Source organism: Argiope bruennichi, chromosome 9 (genome assembly GCF_947563725.1).
Source record: "Argiope bruennichi chromosome 9, qqArgBrue1.1, whole genome shotgun sequence".
Taxonomy (NCBI): Eukaryota; Metazoa; Arthropoda; class Arachnida; order Araneae; family Araneidae; genus Argiope; species Argiope bruennichi.
The window spans coordinates 119,449,061-119,468,111 of NC_079159.1; positions in this window are offsets into that span (position 1 = coordinate 119,449,061).

A 19,051-nucleotide genomic window follows, 5' to 3' on the forward strand; every position below is an offset into this window, starting at 1 on the left:
TTTATTCTTGCCATAACGGTTGTTATGACATCAATTATTTCTTTGTTAAGTGATTTACATTTATCATGTTTTGAAAACGCAAATATATAAATAAACACAAAAGATAAATATATGTGTTAATTGCTAAATGAATCAACAAACTGGAGCGCCAGCAAATTTAAACGCTAGTTACTGATCAGTTTCTCGCGTACTCCCTAATAAAGGTAGGAATTTAATAACATGAGCTAAGAATTATTGAAAAACTTGTTTTGGTGTCTTCTGTGATATGTAAAGCTTAAATCTAAAGCAGTTCAAAATAAACATCCTAATAAAGGTAGGATTTTGGACACGTTTTCTCTGAACCGATTGAAACCAAGATTTGACACAGAATTACAGTTGCAGTCACAAAATCACCTTCCATATCTCATATATTTAAGTTTTATCTCGTTTATACACTTCTGAAATTACAGACCGACAGACGGTCAACCCCATTTTCGGATTTTCTCAAAATCTGGTAGGTGTCTACACTATGATATCAAATTTAAGTACTGAATTTTATCCATTTAGCTTTATACGTTTTGTACTTATCATGTTAACTTACATTCCAACAATCGCACAGACAGATTTATTATGAATAGTATTTGCTATGAATAGAATATACCAAATTTCATCCGTTTGGTTCAAAGTGTTTTTAAGTTATCTTTGTCAAAATCAGACAGACACAATGTCAAAAAGGACTTTTTTTTTTCGAACTCAGGAAGGTCTCGAACATAGAGATTTTTCAAAATCACAAGTTTGGATTTTTTTAAAGATTGCAACTTTCTCTATTCTTCGTATATCAGAAAGTAAATCACTAAATAAACTTAACTAATAGGCTATGCTGGTATACAGAAAAAGTCTTGCTTAACAATGAATGAAAAATATGAATACTTTTTTACTATCTATTTCTACTTTTTGCTTATTAGTTTTATTTATTAATTATTTTTATTTATATATTTCCTTCAAAAGAAATAACTTTTTGATTCTTTTACACCTTCAGACTTGAAGGGCCTAGGCACCTACTCACTTTTGCATACGACTCTGATTGTATTGTTATGTTCCATGCGTCCGCATCACATAATAACATATTTCTCATTACTTACCTCTTTTTAGTAGAGTGAAGCGATTCTAAAATCTACAAAAGTAAACAAATTTTTAGCACACATAATAAACGAGCAATTATCCACACAAATTTTACTTATCTATACTTATAATAAAGCTCAATGTGTGTGTGTGTGTGTGTGTGTGTGTGTGTGTGTGTTGGCGCTCTACAGGCCAGGTCATTTGACATACAGCTACCAAATTTGGTACATGTATACCTTAGAGGTCGGGAATGTGCACCTGGGGTCCCTTTTTTTGAAATTTTAATTAGAATTTTATTTAATAATTAAAAACTAACTTTTCCGCCAAAAAAATCTTCCATTTTCCCCACCGCCAACTTTTCCGCCAAAATAATCTTCCATTTTCCCCAACGCCAAATGATTTAGGCTTTAGTTCTTTTTTTCTCCCAACAGTAATGAGACTAGGGTTAAGATTTTTCGGCGGATTATTTCAAACGATTCTGTTTATTTTCTTAATGTTTTATGCATTTAAAATGAAACATTGTTAATTAATCCATGTTTCAGATTCATTCTGAAGTACTTTTGAATTAAAATAACACAGAATAAAGGAAATAAAAAATGTATAATCTGCATAGCGTTACCCCAACTGGCGTAGAAAAATTCACGCTTTTGCGTTACCTAACTGGCGAAGAAAATTCACGCATGCGCATTGTTCTGATTGTTGTCATGACAACCACTATCAACGGATGATTTAAATTACTTTTAGGTTAGTTGTATGCTTTTGTAAGTAAATTGTATTTATGTTAGTTATATATTTTTTTGTATATGCTTATAATTTTAAGTACATCGTTTTTTAAGTAGTTTTTTTTAACCTGTTTTCAATGATTTAAATTATTTTTAGGCTAATTGCATGCTTTTGTAATTAAATTGTATTTATGTTAGTTATATATTTTTTTGTATATGCTTATAGTTTTAAGTACATCGTTTTTTAAGTAGTTTTTTTTAACCTGTTTTCAATGATTTAAATTATTTTTAGGCTAATTGCATGCTTTTGTAATTAAATTGTATTTATGTTAGTTATATATTTTTTGATATATGCTTATAGTTTTAAGTACATCGTTTTTTAAGTAGTTTTTTTAAACCTGTTTTCGACCGATTATTTTAAACGATTCATTTTATTTTCTTAGTGTTTGATGCATTTAAAATGAAACATTGTTAATGAATCGATCCGTTCATGATGAATCTGAGAAAATTTTGTTGACAAATTCTTGAGATATTATATAAATTAAGAAAGATATTCTTTAGTGCCCATAAAGTTTAAACGCTCGGTGACTCTATTATCAGTAATCATATTATTAAAAAATGCTTTGTTTCAGTAAAAAATATTATTATATTAATTGCATATTAATCCTTTACACTTTAATTTAAAGCATAAATTCTACGAGGGGTAACAGAAAATTAGAGAGATACATATCACGTTATGACTGAAGGCCTTTATAATATTATGAGTGAATTATATGACTATCAAAATTTGAAGTTTTAAAATATTTTGCTGAAGAATCTATTAAAGTTGGAATTGCATAAAATATTTAATTATTAAAATTTTAACGAACATTAAGATTGGCGAACCTGCTGGTCGCCAAAGGCGGCTAGTACAAATATATAATAATGTTACACATTTTTGGTCGAAAATGTATAATCAATTATAAAAAGTTTCACTTAACAGTTTATATCTTTTTTTTTTCCTTCGCACATGCATATTGTAATTGAAATTCCTTCACTAATTCCGTAAAGTCAACGGGTTCGCTTCTAGCAGCTGTATGGTGTAAAAATAATCAGCAGACCTCAATAACAAATGATGATGTTTATTAACACGAATACACAGTCGGCAAAACACAACAAGAAGTATACAAGCAACACATAGCAGCACACTACAATAAATAGCAGCCCACAACTAGTAATCGGTATCTAACAACAATCACAGCACACAAAGCGGCCAGAAAGAGTTCAGGAGGAGGAGGGAATCTACATAGCTACTCTCTACGATCTCTTCAAACGCCTGCAATTCTTCACTGTCTCCTTCTCTTTAGCTGTATCCAACTGCCAGCTCACTACTACACGATGGCAAGTTCTCACACGAGTCGATGCTGTTTCTATAATAAACTCCAGGACTCGGAGCACAGCTCAATTTACCAATCGCTTGAGCTTCACTCAACGCTTGCGCTTCGCTGGATTGATCCAACTAATTCACCGTTGATTCGCTGCGCCACTCTATACCTCACGACGACTCTCACTAGACAACTGTCTTCGGCTTAGAGTGCCGGCCTTCTAGAGTCTCTGGAGCAGGGTAGAGAAGGTTCTCGGATAATCAAGCATATCTGAGCTCCCATTAGCTCTGCCGTGAAAATTCTTGAAGATTCTAGTATTATCCATTTTGTCTCTAAGCTTGGAGGTCATTGATCCGATATCCGCTCAGCATCCAATAGAGCTGATCGTAAAACGGTCTTTCCTACAATGGAACTAACTAAGCTGGGAAGCAACATTGCAGATTTATAACAATATGTTCCGCAACAGTTTCGGAAAATTATAGAACCGATATAATAAGAAAAAAAAGAGAGAAAAGATACATAAGGTTGTAACAAGTTCACAAGTCACTTGTTTACTAAAACATACAATTTGTAAACTACACCCGTGGTCGGCTGGAAAGTCAAAAGTGGCATAGGGAAGTGCGATTCAGTGCAAGATCATGTTCTGCAACATTACTTTTATCTTATCCAACTGCTTCTTATTCCCATAACAAATTGGGATATAAAACTGTATTATGTTTTAGCGGAAAGCCTTCTGGTGAGAAAAACATAACACATAATTAGACCACTTCTGAGAAACAAAATGCTTCACTGAACCATTACTTCACTTATTTCAGTTGAAAGCACTATCTGAAAATTTTATGATTTAGTTTAAACGCTTGCTTGGAAGCAACACGGAAAAAAATGCTCTGATAATCATCGCAATTTTAGATCTTAATTCGAAAATGAGGTCGACATCTGAATAGGGAACTGAAATTTATGATTATATAAATTATATATATATATATATATATATATTATGGTTATATGGTTCTTTTGTATGTTTCTTGTATTATGTTCTACAATTTTCGGGCTTACGGAGGTCAGAAATTTGTCAAAATTTCGAGTTCGAATTTTCGACGATAATAATACTTTCACTTTATATACAGTTTAGTGACGGATCTCGTAATTTTGAACCATGGTCAAATGACGAGGACAACACCTGAGCTGATGTCCCTCTCTCCAAATTTCCGCACCACACCAGTAGTAAGACGTTTGGCCCGGAGGATTTAACGTGCGCCAAGTCCGCTTATACGACGGTTCTTCCGTGGAATCGGGTCTCGAACCTCAAACCCTTCAGTTCCGAAGGCAAGGCCTCACCACCAGACCATCGCGGCCCTTATATATAGTGGAACCTCGCTTAATGAGCATAATTCGTTCCCGAATCTTATTCCCATGCCAAACACTCGTTCATTATTTCTATTACATACTTTATTTTACTTCAAAGAGTCTAAAAAGCAGTTTTGTCTGTAAAAGACAAAACTGTATTTAGCTTTGCTTCAAAATGTGGCTAAAATGAGACGCATAATTATTTTAAAGAATTTATAGCATTCATGGCTAATGCCTTATCAGGTTAGTGCTTCACAACATTCAAAGTAATAATTTTCCATGCTTTTAGCGTCTCTTTTATTTTGTTGGAAGGTTATTGCTTTGTTACGTCCTTTATTTGTTCCCCTCTTAACCAAATTTCCTATGCAGCTGTCTTGCTGTCTCCATGGACTCTTTGGTAGTTCTGGCTAGGTTCTGCCACCAGCTCGTCAATATCATTACTATCCACCTCTAGCGTCATAATCTCGGTTATTGACAAAATCTCATCGATTAAGCCTCAATAGGCTGTTGCTCAAAGTCCTCACACTCGACAACACTATCCTGTCGACTTCCTTTCTACAGTTATAAGGTCTCTCTATAAGCAAACGCTCAACATAGACTGTTGCAAGCTAATCTAGCATGTGGTGTTTCAATATGCTTATGCCACTCATTCTGCGAAATATCGTTATTTAAGTAACTCCTTTTTTTCTTTTGTTCTTGTTGTTGTTGTTACTGTGAGATTCTCGTTAAACGAAGTTTAATTTTAACTTGCATACGAGAAAATAAAAAAGGGAGGAGGGTAGTGTTCTTATAAGACTTTCGTAAAAGAATTTAAATTTTAAACTGTTGTCAATGAATAATGTATATTCGTTGGTATATAAACGAAATTTGACATCGACAGAAAAATTCTTCAAATAGGACTGAAGCTATAAAGCTCTACGATATTCGATCCTTAATCCGTTCGATTTCTTTATTTGAAGACACATGAATCAGTCGTTTCGCGTAATGTTGATGTATTCTCTGTTCTTGCATTTCCCTTAACATAGAGAAGCTAATTTCAGGGAATACAGAATGCAACTCTGATCCAGTTTCTGACACTTTTTTTTTTGCAGAAATTTGTTGACACTTTTTATCACCAACGTTAATCGGAATTTCACTAATAATGGTTCTACATCATTTGTCTGGCAAAACAAAACAAAAAAAGAAATCTGAAAATATTCTCTTGGCTCGGCATTTATCCTTAGGTATGCAGTTCGAGTATTTTCTTTAATAAGGTTAGAAATACAAAAGGGGAAGGGAAAAAAAAGAGCGTTAATGTAATTCGATTACTTTATCTACATTAGGCTGATGCATTTAATTATAATCCAATTACGGCCAAGCGAAATCTTTTCAGCTAACGAACGTTTGAATAAAAGAAAGGAATTTAACAATTCGTCAAAGCATGTGAGTTTTCGTACGACGACAAAGGAATGAGAATTAGAGAGGAAAATTAGTGACACATTCTATCCATCCTTCGTTTTTCCTTTTCCACCATTTTATATAATCACTTATTGCCAGGAAAATCCAATTAAATTCTTCTGAAAATAACGACTCCAATGCTTTTATGTCTCAGACAATGTGGTGAACATTGATGGAATAATGCGAAATGAACGGCACAAATTCGCGTTATTTATTGAGAACATTTAACCGTCTCTGTTACAGATGAAATGAATTTCGGTTTGGCAGCAGAAACTTCTGGAACACTAATTGTTGATGGTTTTTGCATCGATGTTCTTTTTGTAAAGAAGTTCTGAAAGAAAATAGTGTGTCCAAAAAGATTTAATTTGATTATTTATTACAGGAAAATGAAATAGGCTTTATTTTGATTAATGTTGTTAAACGACAATTTATTGCTTTGTCGCTTACTAAAGTATTCTTATAAAGGACTATAATCATCAGAAAATTTGGATTCGAGAATTAGAATTTTGGAATTCCGAGTGTCTTCTATAATAGGAATAGAAATGCAAAGAAACCGTGGGAGTGCCTCCCCGTAACTTTCTCATATTCTCTAAAATAAAGTTCTTACATACACCCTCCCTCCGCATAAAATTGTGGACCTTGGATAAGGCCACAAATATTTTGCATAGCTTTGATGACAATAACGAATTATAGATCTTGGGCCTTAATCTAGCATTTTTGCTGAACCTATTGCAAGAATATATATTTTGGACATCTGTTCACCGATCTATTGACTTCACACATTGACAATTACACATTGACTATTCACTTATAAATAAATTTACAATTGTCGTCATAAAATAACAAACAGAATTTCATTGATTTAGGTCATTTCGTTTGCTTATATACGAAAATACATCAAATTTTGAACCATCTGACGAATTTGGTTCAGCATTAGATATTTTAGATCTGTTGTTGTTTCTAATGGCACTTGCCATGGACAAGCTCGCTGACGTAGTCAGCGATTTTAAGCAAAGGGAGCGTCTCGTTTTTAGTAGGGCCAACTATGGCCAAGAGTACGTCTCTACTCACGCATCATATTCGCTTGCACAACCCCTTTATACAGGGGGGCACATTCACACATCTCACAGATAAAACAGATGAAGAACAACCACACCCAAACCGGAACACGAACCCAGGACGCCCAAATCACGGGGAAGACGAGCTACCTCTATACCAGGACGCCGACATATTTTAGATCTAAACCTATGTATTAAATTTTATTCATTTCGTTCTTTGCATTTTGTAACTATTGAATTCACTTGTACTCGAACAGTCGGACTTCCTGTGAATGGATCTCTTCCAAAATTTGACAGGAATCGACAAAATGTGTCATAATTCCGTATACCAAATTTCTGCGGTCTTGCTCAGAGCCTTTTTCAGTTGCCTGTTCACAGACAGATAGACAGACATAATGCTAAAAATGCGCTTTTCAGACCGGGAAATTTGAAACGTGGAGATTCATTAAAATTTCGACTTCGAATTTTTTTTAACGATTACAATACTTCATCTATAATTCGTATTGAAATTTTTTAAAAGTGAGGAAAGTTAAGGTAATTCTGTAATTTGTAATCAAGTTAAGTCGTGATTAAAAGATGTAAGTCAAATTTAAATTCATCAGCATCAAAATCATCCGCGAAACGCGTGACGAACTAATGATAGAGTCTCTGAAATTGGTGGATTGTGGTTTCGAATATTAATCCTAGTGAAGATGAAGAGTAGGGTTTTGCGGGTGTGTATCGGGCAAACTTATAAATAGAATTTATATTGCAGTTAGTGGAAGTTTGGATCAGAAAGGCGGGCAATTACAGTGAAACAGAATTAAATACGGTGAAGTCTAGTATCGTCTGTGATTCATTTTTTTATATAGTTATGATTCGTGCTCTGTTGTTTTTGAGTTTTGTGTTGTAAAAGCCTATTTCTATAGCATTGGAATTTGTGGCTCTATACTACAGAAGTTGTTGGTAAATAAAATTACTTTAATCCAAGCAACTTAGGTTATCATTTATATATATAGTATTTTGTGCAGACAGTATAGAACAATTAAGTGAAATAGCACTGGCTTCATCCCAAATGCTATAGTATTACAATAGTATAGAAATTTATTTCTACGTCTTCTTTGTATTACAGCACTTGGCGCATGTGTTTGTTCACATGTGTTTTCGAACCCCATCCTTTCTTCATGTGTTTTAAATACTTTTCTTCATTACTCCGATTTAATTTCGGTTATATTTTTATTTTGTTTCTTTCATCTTTTCTTTACTTTTTTTATTTTTTCTGTTATATTTTCATTATTTTTTCTATATATATTTATATGTAATCATTAATCTGCTAATCAAATTAAAAATATATTACAATGTGAAACAGAATTGACCAATTATTTAAAAAAACTTACGTAATCCCTGGGAGCGCAAAATGACTGAACCTGCAAATACCGAAAATAGGAAACGTTTAGAAACCATTGCATCGACTGGCTTACTCAATGATAAATGCTTACGAGCAAACTCTTTTGCATTACTTTTAACGGTAATTAAAAATTTAAAAGCGAGTCATATGAATTTTCCAACTGCAAATTAACTAAGATCAGCTTGGCTCTACTGGATAATAAACCAGAGTGATGATTCGTTTCTTGTTCAAATAACTCCTGTAAAACACGCCCCTTATGTATCATGAAAGCTGAATCTTAATTTCTGGAATTTTCCATTTATATGTCTGGCAGAGGTTTCGGAGAGTTTTATGCAGAAATTCCAAGGAAATGAATGGCGAAATAAAAGTCCTGTTTCAGATACTGAATATACACCATTTAAATTATCTGGACTAAATAACACCTCAGCATTTGTTTGTATAATTTGTTAGAATAATTTGCAGCCAACTCAAATATTTATTTTAAAAAGAAAAATTTCGAAGTATGAAAACATTATATAAGGGAAAAAATGTTAAAAAGAGGTACTATTTTTTCTAATTATTATTATTAAAAGTGGATATCATTTTGTAGCCCCCATAAAATAAGAAATATATATTTTATTCTGACGTAGAATAAAGCTAATATTTTTGAAATATCATCAAATATATAAGGTAATCAAATTACTAATTTTGGCAAAATAAAGAAACATTTTTTACTTTCTCTTATACATAGTATAGCGAAAGTATAATAATGGTCAAAAAATTCGAAATCGAGATTTTAACATATTTTTATTTTTTAGACCTCCCTAAGTTCGAAAACACATTTTTAGCATTATGTCCGTCTATCTGTCTATGAAAAAGATAACTCAAAAATACTTTGAGCTAGACGGTTGAAATTTGGCATGCGGTCTTAACATCAAATTTGCAGTTTTCTACCAAATTTTGAGTAAAATCTGCTGAAGTTCGTCTGCCCGGCTGTTCGATTATAAGTTAGAACGATCATTATAAAACAAAGAGAGGCAAGACAGATAAAATTCGGTACACAGATTTAGCATCCAAAGTATAGACGCCTGTCATCTTTTGAGCAGAATTCAATTAGGGATTGAACGTCTGCCCATCTGTATTTCCAGAATCTCTCTGAAATCAAATGTTTAGTGGCACGGATACCTGGGTGGGAAATATTGTGCAAAGATAGAAAAACTTTCTTTCGGAAAATTTCTGGGACGTAAGATCTAATTTTGTTTTGCTTGACATCACAGTAAAGTTTAGATGAATTGGAGTCGGTTGAGAGAGGTTTTAAACAAAGTGACAGTTCATTCTTTGCCAAAATAGTCTGAAGTTCTTCATCAGATGCTTGTGCTTCCGCCATGGCAGAAAAGTCTATTTTTGGTAACTGTATTTCATTAATACGAGATAAGGTATCAGCTACAACGTTTTTTGAGCCCGATACGTGCCTGATGTCGGTGCTGAATTGTGCAATGAAATCAAGGTATCTTAGTTGTCTTGGAGAAGAAGAGTCAGATTTTTTGGTGAAAGCAAAAGTAAGAGGTCGATGATCTGTAAATATTATGAAATTTTGACCTTCCAACAAGTGTCGAAAATGTTTGATAGTTGCATATATCGCCAAAAGTTCCCTATCATACGTACTGTATTTACGTTCTGAGGGCGTAAGTTTTCGGGAATAAAATGCCAGAGGTTGTTGACCATTAGACGTAGTTGTATGGAGGACAGATCCGATGGCTGAGTCTGAAGCATCAACCATGATAGATAATTGCTGGTTAGGTGAATGGAAGTTCAAAGTAGCTGCATTTGCAATATCAGATTTGCATTTTTCGAAAGCTTCTGTAGTGAGGTCAGTCCAAGGAACAAGTCGCTTATCATTCTTTTTAGAGTTTTTTAAAAGTTCGTGTAGGCTAGCTTGAGTCTGAGCGGCATGAGGCAAAAATCGACGGTAAAAATTGAGCATGGCCAAGAAACGCTTTAGCTCAGATATATTTTGAGGTTTGGGAAAATCAGAAATGGCTTGAACTTTTTCCGGTAAAGGTTTCACGCCTTCAGATGTAATTAGACAACCTAGAAACTTTACCGATTGCTTCCCAAGGACGCATTTTGAAGGGTTTAGTTTCAATCCGTGCTGAGATAATCGTTCAAATACTGTTTTTAAATGTTGTTTGTGCTGTTCTACATTATTTGATGCAATCAGTATGTCATCAAAATAAGGAATGCAGAAATCTAAATTTGACAAAACTTGATGTATATAACGTTGAAAGGTTTGTCCCGCGTTTCTTAAACCAAAGGGCATATAAACATATTCAAAAAGACCAAATGGGGTTGTGATTGCTGTTTTTGGAATGTCCGCTGGGTTAATAGGAATTTGATGATAAGCTCGGATCAAATCCAGGGTGGAGAAAATGGTTTTATTGAAAAACATTTGAGTGCAATCTTGAATATGAGGAACTGGGTATCTATCAGGAACGGTAATTGAATTTAAACGACGGTAGTCGCCACACGGTCTCCATTCTCCATTAGACTTTTTCACCATGTGTAGAGGACTTGCCCATGGGCTACTAGAAGGACGGATAATACCTTGAGACATTAAAAATTCAAATTCCTGACGTGCAATTTTTAGCAACTCGGGAGATAAGCGACGAGGTCTCGAAAATACTGGTTGACCAGTTGTTTCAATAAAGTGATGTATTTTAGTTGATACTTTGCTTTTTGTTGGGTGAGATGGATTAGTGAGGTCTTGGAATTGCGATAAAATGTCATAGAATTCTGAATCACCAAGCAAAATGGATATACCAGAAGTTAATGAATCTGTGTTTGTATATTTGCCTTGAGTGGTTAATTTAGTTATGCCATCAATCAAACAACCACTTTTAACATCAACCAAAAGATTATAGTGTTTTAAAAAATCAACACCTATAATTGGTTGGTTCACATTTGCAATTATGAAAGACCAAGTAAAATTTCGCCGTAAATTTAAGTCTAGCGTAAGGCGTTTTTTACCAAAAGTAGCTATTTTTGTGCCATTAGCAGCTAAGAGGAGTAATTCATTAGAGGAATCAGCTTTAGGAGCATAATTGTTTGGTAAAACAGATACGTCTGCGCCTGTATCCACTAAAAATTTCCATTTACTAACTTTATCGGCCAGTATAATTCTATTAATTTTGCGATCGTGGCCAAGGCCAGTGGACGACCGCCGATTTAGTTTCCCGAATTCTTGAAAGAGCAAGGCAAACTACATTTTTTTGCTTTTGTGCCAAAATTTGTATGATAAAAGCAAATGCCATCAGCAGGTTCTTTATATTTTTTTAAGCGATCACGAGAGCAACTACGACTGTTTTTAAAAGGTCGATTTCTATTTCTGCTTTGAGAGCGTGATTGGCGCATTGTTGTAGTAAGCTCGCCAACTAAAGTCGTCAAATGGGCGACTTGTTTTTCAAGTTGGGCTATTTGATTATTCGAAGATTGAGGAGTAACGGAATTAATGTTTGAATGGCCAGCCAAATCATTTATTTTATCTGCAACTGATGCTAAACCAGCTAAATCTTCATTCAAAGCAGTTAAAATAGTTTGTGTGCTGTTTGGCAGTCTTCCGAGCCAAAGAGATTTTAAGAGTGGCTCGCCAACAGTATCGCCCACCAATGTTTTCATACGAGCTAATAACTGAGATGGTCGTTGGTCGCCAAGTTCTAGGCCTTGTAGCAGCGTACGTATTTTCGAAGCTTCACTTTCAGAATGCAACTCAATTAAACGTTTTTTTAATGTTGGATATTTATCAGTATCAGGAGGTTTCAATATTATATCGCTTACACAGTTCAAAATATCAGAATCAACGGCAGAAATAACATGATTAAATTTTGTATCGTCAGCAGTAATTCCCGCCAAGGCGAATTGCGCCTCAAGTTGAACCAACCATAATGCAGGGTTAGCTTTCCAGAAAGGCGGAAGTTTGACGCCAACACGAGAATCTGTTGCGTCGTTGTTGGCGGAATTTGGAGTATCTCCTGGCATGTTTTATTCAAGAAATCAAAGGCACGTTATAAATATAATTTCACAAAACTGCTTTGAAATACGAAAATACAAATAATATACTGATAATCAGAGTAAATAATATGAAAATGCTAATCCAAATTATATAACAGAAGTTCCGATGGAAATTATTTAGGCTGTAAAAATAGAAACAATATTCAACGATACGCTTACCGCCATTAGGAAGAAATGCGCTATGGCGCCATTTAATGCATAAAGAAAACTGGGAAAGTTATCCTTTCACTTTTCGAGTCACCAAATGTGGGATGTTTTAGTGGAGAAGGTTGCAAATTGGGATAGTTAAGTTACATCCACACATAAAGAATGAGCGACGACTATTTTTATATAAAAATAAACATCTTTTAATTTTTAACGCTAACACATCGACAGACAACAGATTTTTTTGAAAGACCGGAAATTGATGTTTTTAATTCGCACAGCTTGCGCGCTTGATCGTAGATAACTGCTTCGTACTTCCGGTGCGCAGTTAGGAAAATAGTTTTTCGAATACAGTCATTTTGATGGAAGCAGGATCGCCACAACTTTAATGCATCAAATTTGATATGGGATTTTGTGACTGCAAGTGCAGTTTTGTATCACATTTTTGTTTCAACTGATTGAGAAAAAATGTGCGTAAAGCATAAATTTGCTTTTCGGATACTATTAATTGCATGCCAGGGATTAATCGCCAAGGATGGCACAATATATTCAGTAAAACAGCTGAAATCACACCAAAAGTTAGTATTTAGTAATTATTATACGCCAATGTCATTTAAGGCGTTCTTTGGCATGACAGATTTACTACAGAATATGCGAAAAAGTTTTCAGTAGACCACTTCCGCTAGTTTCAAAAAAAAAAATCTTGAATCAAATTTGATTTGGTGACTTCTAAGATATGTAAGGTTTAAATCTAAAGTAGTTGAAAATAATTCTGCGATTTCACTTGAATCTCGAAGTGAAATCGCTATCAAGCTGTTTAATTTCAATAGCCCCCTCAATTTATAATACAAAAGTTATGAAATTTATTTACCACATAAATAATATTTAAAAATATATGTACTACTACCATAAAAAAATCCGATTCAATTCCCAATTTAGTTTCTTTTCGATCATTCATCTGCAGAAATATGTTACATGTATACCTTCCCTTCCTGAAAGTCGTTAACAAAAGTTTCTTTTTTTTTTAATTATTATTTCTTTTTCCATATCGTCAGATTGGAAATGTTAGAATAAACAAATGACTAATCAAAACAGATGTCTCATTTTTCTTGCTGTTACGTTCATAGTTTGCTATAAATTTCAATGATTTGTCAATTTTTTATTCTTCTGTTTCTAAGAAAGAAATGGGCCGCGGTAGCCTGGTGGTAAGACCTCGGCTTCGGAGCTGGAGGGTTTCAGGTTCGAAATCTGATTCCACCGAAGAACCGTCGTGTACGCGTATCTGATGCACGTTAAATCCGTCGGGCCGGAACGTCCTCCCACTGGAGGCTTGAAAAGGTGGGATACCAGCTCAGGTGTCTTCCTCGTCATCTGCGCATGGTTCAAAATTACGAGCGCCGTCCCAACCTTTGTCCCATAGTGTTGCTTTAAAACGGGGTGTTGATGTAACTAAAGTAATCCAAGAATGAAATTAGGGTTGCATGGGTTTGTTGTTAATATATTATAATCAAAGTATTAAGACAATTATTCCTTCACAAAAAAAAAATTGATTTTCAATATTATTCCCCCACCCCCCAAAAAAATGAGGGGCTGGTATTTCATTGATGAAATTAGTTATATTAACATCCCGTTTTAATGCAACATTAGGGCTATTTTTGGACGGACCTAGTAATTTTGAACTGCGGTCAGATGACAAGAACAGCACCTGAGGTAGCACCCACTCTCCCGTACCACACCAATGGGAGGATGTTTGGCCCCGATGGATTTAACGTGCCCCAGACCCACTTACACAACGGTTCTTCGGTGAAATCAGATTTCGAACCTGAAACCCTTCGGTTCCGAAGCCGAGGCCATACCATCAGGCCACCACGGCCTGTTTCATTGGTGACTAAAATATATGATTTGTACATGTTAGAAAGATTGAAAGTTTATAAGGTATCCTTTCATCATGAATGTAACAAGAACGCCAATGGCAGAAAGAATTTTTTGCCCTTTTCCCGAGATACATTTTCTTCGCATTTTGTTATGTATGGAACATATTCGATTTATTACAATAGAATGACATTTTATGCAACAATATTTACGAGCATTAGGAATCGGTTGAACATATATTTTTTTTTAATTTTTCTGCTTAATAATAGAATGTAATTCTCATGCAAAGTATCATAACTTTTTTCGATTTTCAAGTAACACGATCTTCATTTTTTTAAAATTTTTATTAGAAGTATATTAATTAAAAAAAAATTCACTGTAAATCTTAAGCGTATGCTCATATATGGTGCTATTTTTGGAGAGATTTTTTTTTTCAGAATTATCTTTTTCGAGTTCCCATTAAAAAATACAGCTTTTAAGAAATAATTATTTTTTACTGCTTTATAATTAAAATAAATCATTCGTTCTATATGTCTTAAATTTCCTATCAGTTGTTAAATTTTACACGCAAAAACATTCCCTTTCATTTACAAATGAATTTTTGTCAATTTTCATTATCGAGAAGGTTCAAGATGATTTCATCAAAGCTGCGTCATAGGGGATTGTTCTACTTTGAATTTAACGTTGGGAAGCAAATACCGTATTATTGGTGTGACGTAAAAAGAAATGTTCAGACAGTGGATTCAAAACTTATGTTTAGTTCTTATCGTTTGATGCCAGTTGAAAATAAAAAGATACTTTCTTCATTACTCTCATCCAGCTTCAAAATAGAGTATAAAGCTGATACACTTTTAAAACTATTAAACTGAGCGTAATGAAATGTCGCGTGGATTTTTTTTCTGCAAGCAACTTTAGCTGTCCAAAAACTTGTTAGTCTAGTTATATTAACGTCCCGTTTAAAAGCAACATTAGGGCTATTTTAGAACGGACCTCGAAACTGACACCCGCTTCTCCGAACTTCCAAACCACACCAGTGGGAGGACGTTTGGCCTCGACGGATTTAAAGTTCACCAGCCCCGCTTACACGACGGTTCTTGTTTGGAATCGGGTCTCGAGCCTGAAGGCCTTCAGTTCCGAAGCCGAGATCTTACCATCTGGCCACTTGAGCTGTCGAATAGTTTAGCAGCAGAAAATCAATTCCCTTTTTAACTTCTCGGAAGTAAAAAGGGTTTATTTCTGATGAGTTACCTATAAATGCAGATTTAACCTTTCAATCGAATAAGTTTTGATACTTGAATAAACTTCGCTTGTGTATACATCTGCCCACAACAATAAGGGATGAAATTGATTTCCAGAAAGAAAGAGGATAAACTAGTTTTCCATACTCTAAAACTGATCAAAAGTACCTTCAAATTGATCTAATTTTTATAGACTTTTTTTTTAAAATTTGAATTTTATTCTCAAATCCAATTAGCAATTGTTACAGAATATGAAAAGATTGTTTTGCAACTTAGAGTGATAAATTCCTTGCAGCATTTCGGCATTTAATAATCAATTAATCCATTTTCTCCCTTTGTTTCATTTTTAAAATTCCATTTCATGAATAAGCGTCTATCCTATGGATACTTTCAGTAAGTATTGCTCTCTTGTTGACTACTATGAAATGTTTCAGCACATATATATTCCCACTCATCTTCCTCAAGTTTTAAATGAGTGTACTCTTAGCATAGGTTAAGAACTTACACAGTATCCCTTTCTATCAAAGTTGCTGAGAAGGGGTGGAGGATAGAGAAGACAAAGACTCCGGAAGGGAATTACAGGATCAAGTAAGAAAGAATGTTTAAAAATTGTATACAGTAATCTCTGCTAATAATAAAAATGAATGTTTCAGTGTTTGTATTGCCGCTCTACAGGCCACATCATTTTACCTCGAGCTACCAAATTTGACTTATATGTACTTTAGTGAAGCTGTGTAATGTGCACCTCAGAGCTTTTTTTTTTTTTTTTTTAATTTTTAAAAATTAAACCACGTTTTGGCGTTTTTCCGCAGTAGCTTCAAAACTATTTAACAAAAATAAATTGCACATTGTTTCAAAACTTTTAAAAAAATTGTCTTTTTAACTATAGCAAATTAATTGTTGTGTAAATTTTTGATTTTCTTTTTTTGCATGATTTACTTTCCTTGTTTAAAATTGGAGATAGATTTTATTTAATAGTTGTGTAATTTACAAGACGAATACAAAAAAAAAAAAAAAAAAAAAAAATGTGAAAGTACTATAACACGAAATTTAGTTAAGCCTCATATTTGCTTTTTTTTTAAATAAAATTTCGATGTCGTGGGACTGGTATTCACTAGAAAATATTTATGTATACAATGAGAAGAACATATGTAAGACAATTAAAATAACACGGTTTTAATATCAGACAATTTGTTGGAATCATGCACACGAAGTTATAACTAAATGAAATTAAATACAGCCATTAATCTCAGATGATCCCGCCTGATTGCCAAAGGCGACTAGTAAATAATAACTTGAGGCGGAAAAAATTAAAAGCTTTGAATAAAACCTGTCAATCATTTTCATTCTGACTCTTAAAATTCTTAATTCTTCTTTGGACAATTCCTTATGTTAGTTGGAAACACATAAATGTTCATCTAATAATTTTCGATTCAATGCGAAATATTTTCAAATGCTGTACACAATTCCACATATTACAGATCTACCTTGTCTCATGTCATTCTTGGTTCTTTGATTAAAAAATTGTCAAAATTTTTTAATATCAGGTACATTAGAAAAGTGCAAATTCTGGCAATGATCTCGATGTAAACCAGTGGCTATGTTTTCCGCTAGACTTAGTAGCATAATTTCACAATACATATTCCGTGCTCTCTTGTCATATAACAAAGACAGTCGAATATGCATTTAAATCTCGATTAATAGTACATCTTTATCAAAATTTGCTCAAATTTTGATAGTACATGTCAATTGACGTGTATCCGATAGATAAACAGCCCAAATAAATTCCTTTCAAAACTATATCAAAACTGGAACCTAAATACAAAGATCACTGCACGAAATTCATCTACTTTAACTATTACATTTTTGTGTTATTAAATTATGTCCACGAGTATTTGAATTTATAGATTAATTGATAAATCAACCCATACATAAATTAGGTTTTAAGTCAACAATAAAATAATAAGCCCCCACATTTAATATTCATATTCATTATTCATATTCACATGGATAGTCAGATAGATAACTCTCTTTTCGACCCATCATCCAAGATTTGTTACTAGTACACAATATTGCTATTAAAACATTATATCCAACTTTATTCGTCTAATGAATGTTGTATTTTTCACAAGATTATTAACAACAAAAGATACAATTCCAAAAATGGTTTAATCGTATTATGTAAAGTCTTAAGCAAATATATAATTAAAATTTTACAGTCCTGCTTGTTGATGGTTACAGTGCTTCCTTTTTGTATGCAGGAAAATAAAATTATAATTTTAAAAATCAGATATTATTTTTCATTCGAATTCAGTCATATTACTTTCATTATCAAGAAATTTGTTATTGCTATGGGGAGGGATCGATTTCTAACACATAGAAATAGTAACAAAAGCATATAAACTGCATCTTTCAACTCAGCAATGAAGCTAATTAAAAAATTTTCTGAAAAGAAATGAATATCATCATTTATGTGAAATCAAATCTTTATTTTTTTAAATGATATACAGTCACATAATATTCATTGGCAATAAAAAATTTAACAAAAATTATTTATCCTACTGGAAAGTAAAAGCCAATTTAAATTTAATACAATTTTTAATAGTAATTTTAATTTGATTACTATTAAAATAAACTCATATAAGAAATTTCGCAGGTTATTTTTAATTCTATTTTATTTCAAATAAAAGATCTTCTAAAATGAATTTAAATCTTTAATCTTTCCTTTCTGAAACATAAGATCAGAAAAACAAAAAATAAAATATATTTTAAAAGTTTCCCATGAGCAGCACTCTGACACATTCCTAAAATATTTATTAACAACATCTTAAAAACATGTAACAATATATTTCAACTTTGAGATTCAAATATTTTTACATAGAATTCTTGCAAAGTTGTTACTGTATATCATATGCTCTTCACATAAAAATATAATATACTAAAAATTTGATATGTGCGTTTAAAATTTTAAATAAACACTATTAACATGTAGTTAACAAGATATAATTTTTCAAATTTTACAAAAAAAGTGCTTTTTAAATCAATTGTATATTAATCGCAAAATATGTAATCTTTATAGATTGTTCTTATAAAAATGGGTATAAAGAAGTTCTTTCTCAAGATATGATTATAAAATACTAAAAAATATTCAGTAAGGAGTATTTTAAAGAATTTCATAATATAGAGAATTCATTATCTATATCTTTGCAATAATTACTTCTTATAAAATGTAACGATATTTATAATTCTTTTGTTACATGATGTATAATCATTGAAAAATACATAATCAGTGACTGATATTCACTTTCTCTCAGAGTTATCAAATTTTAAAATA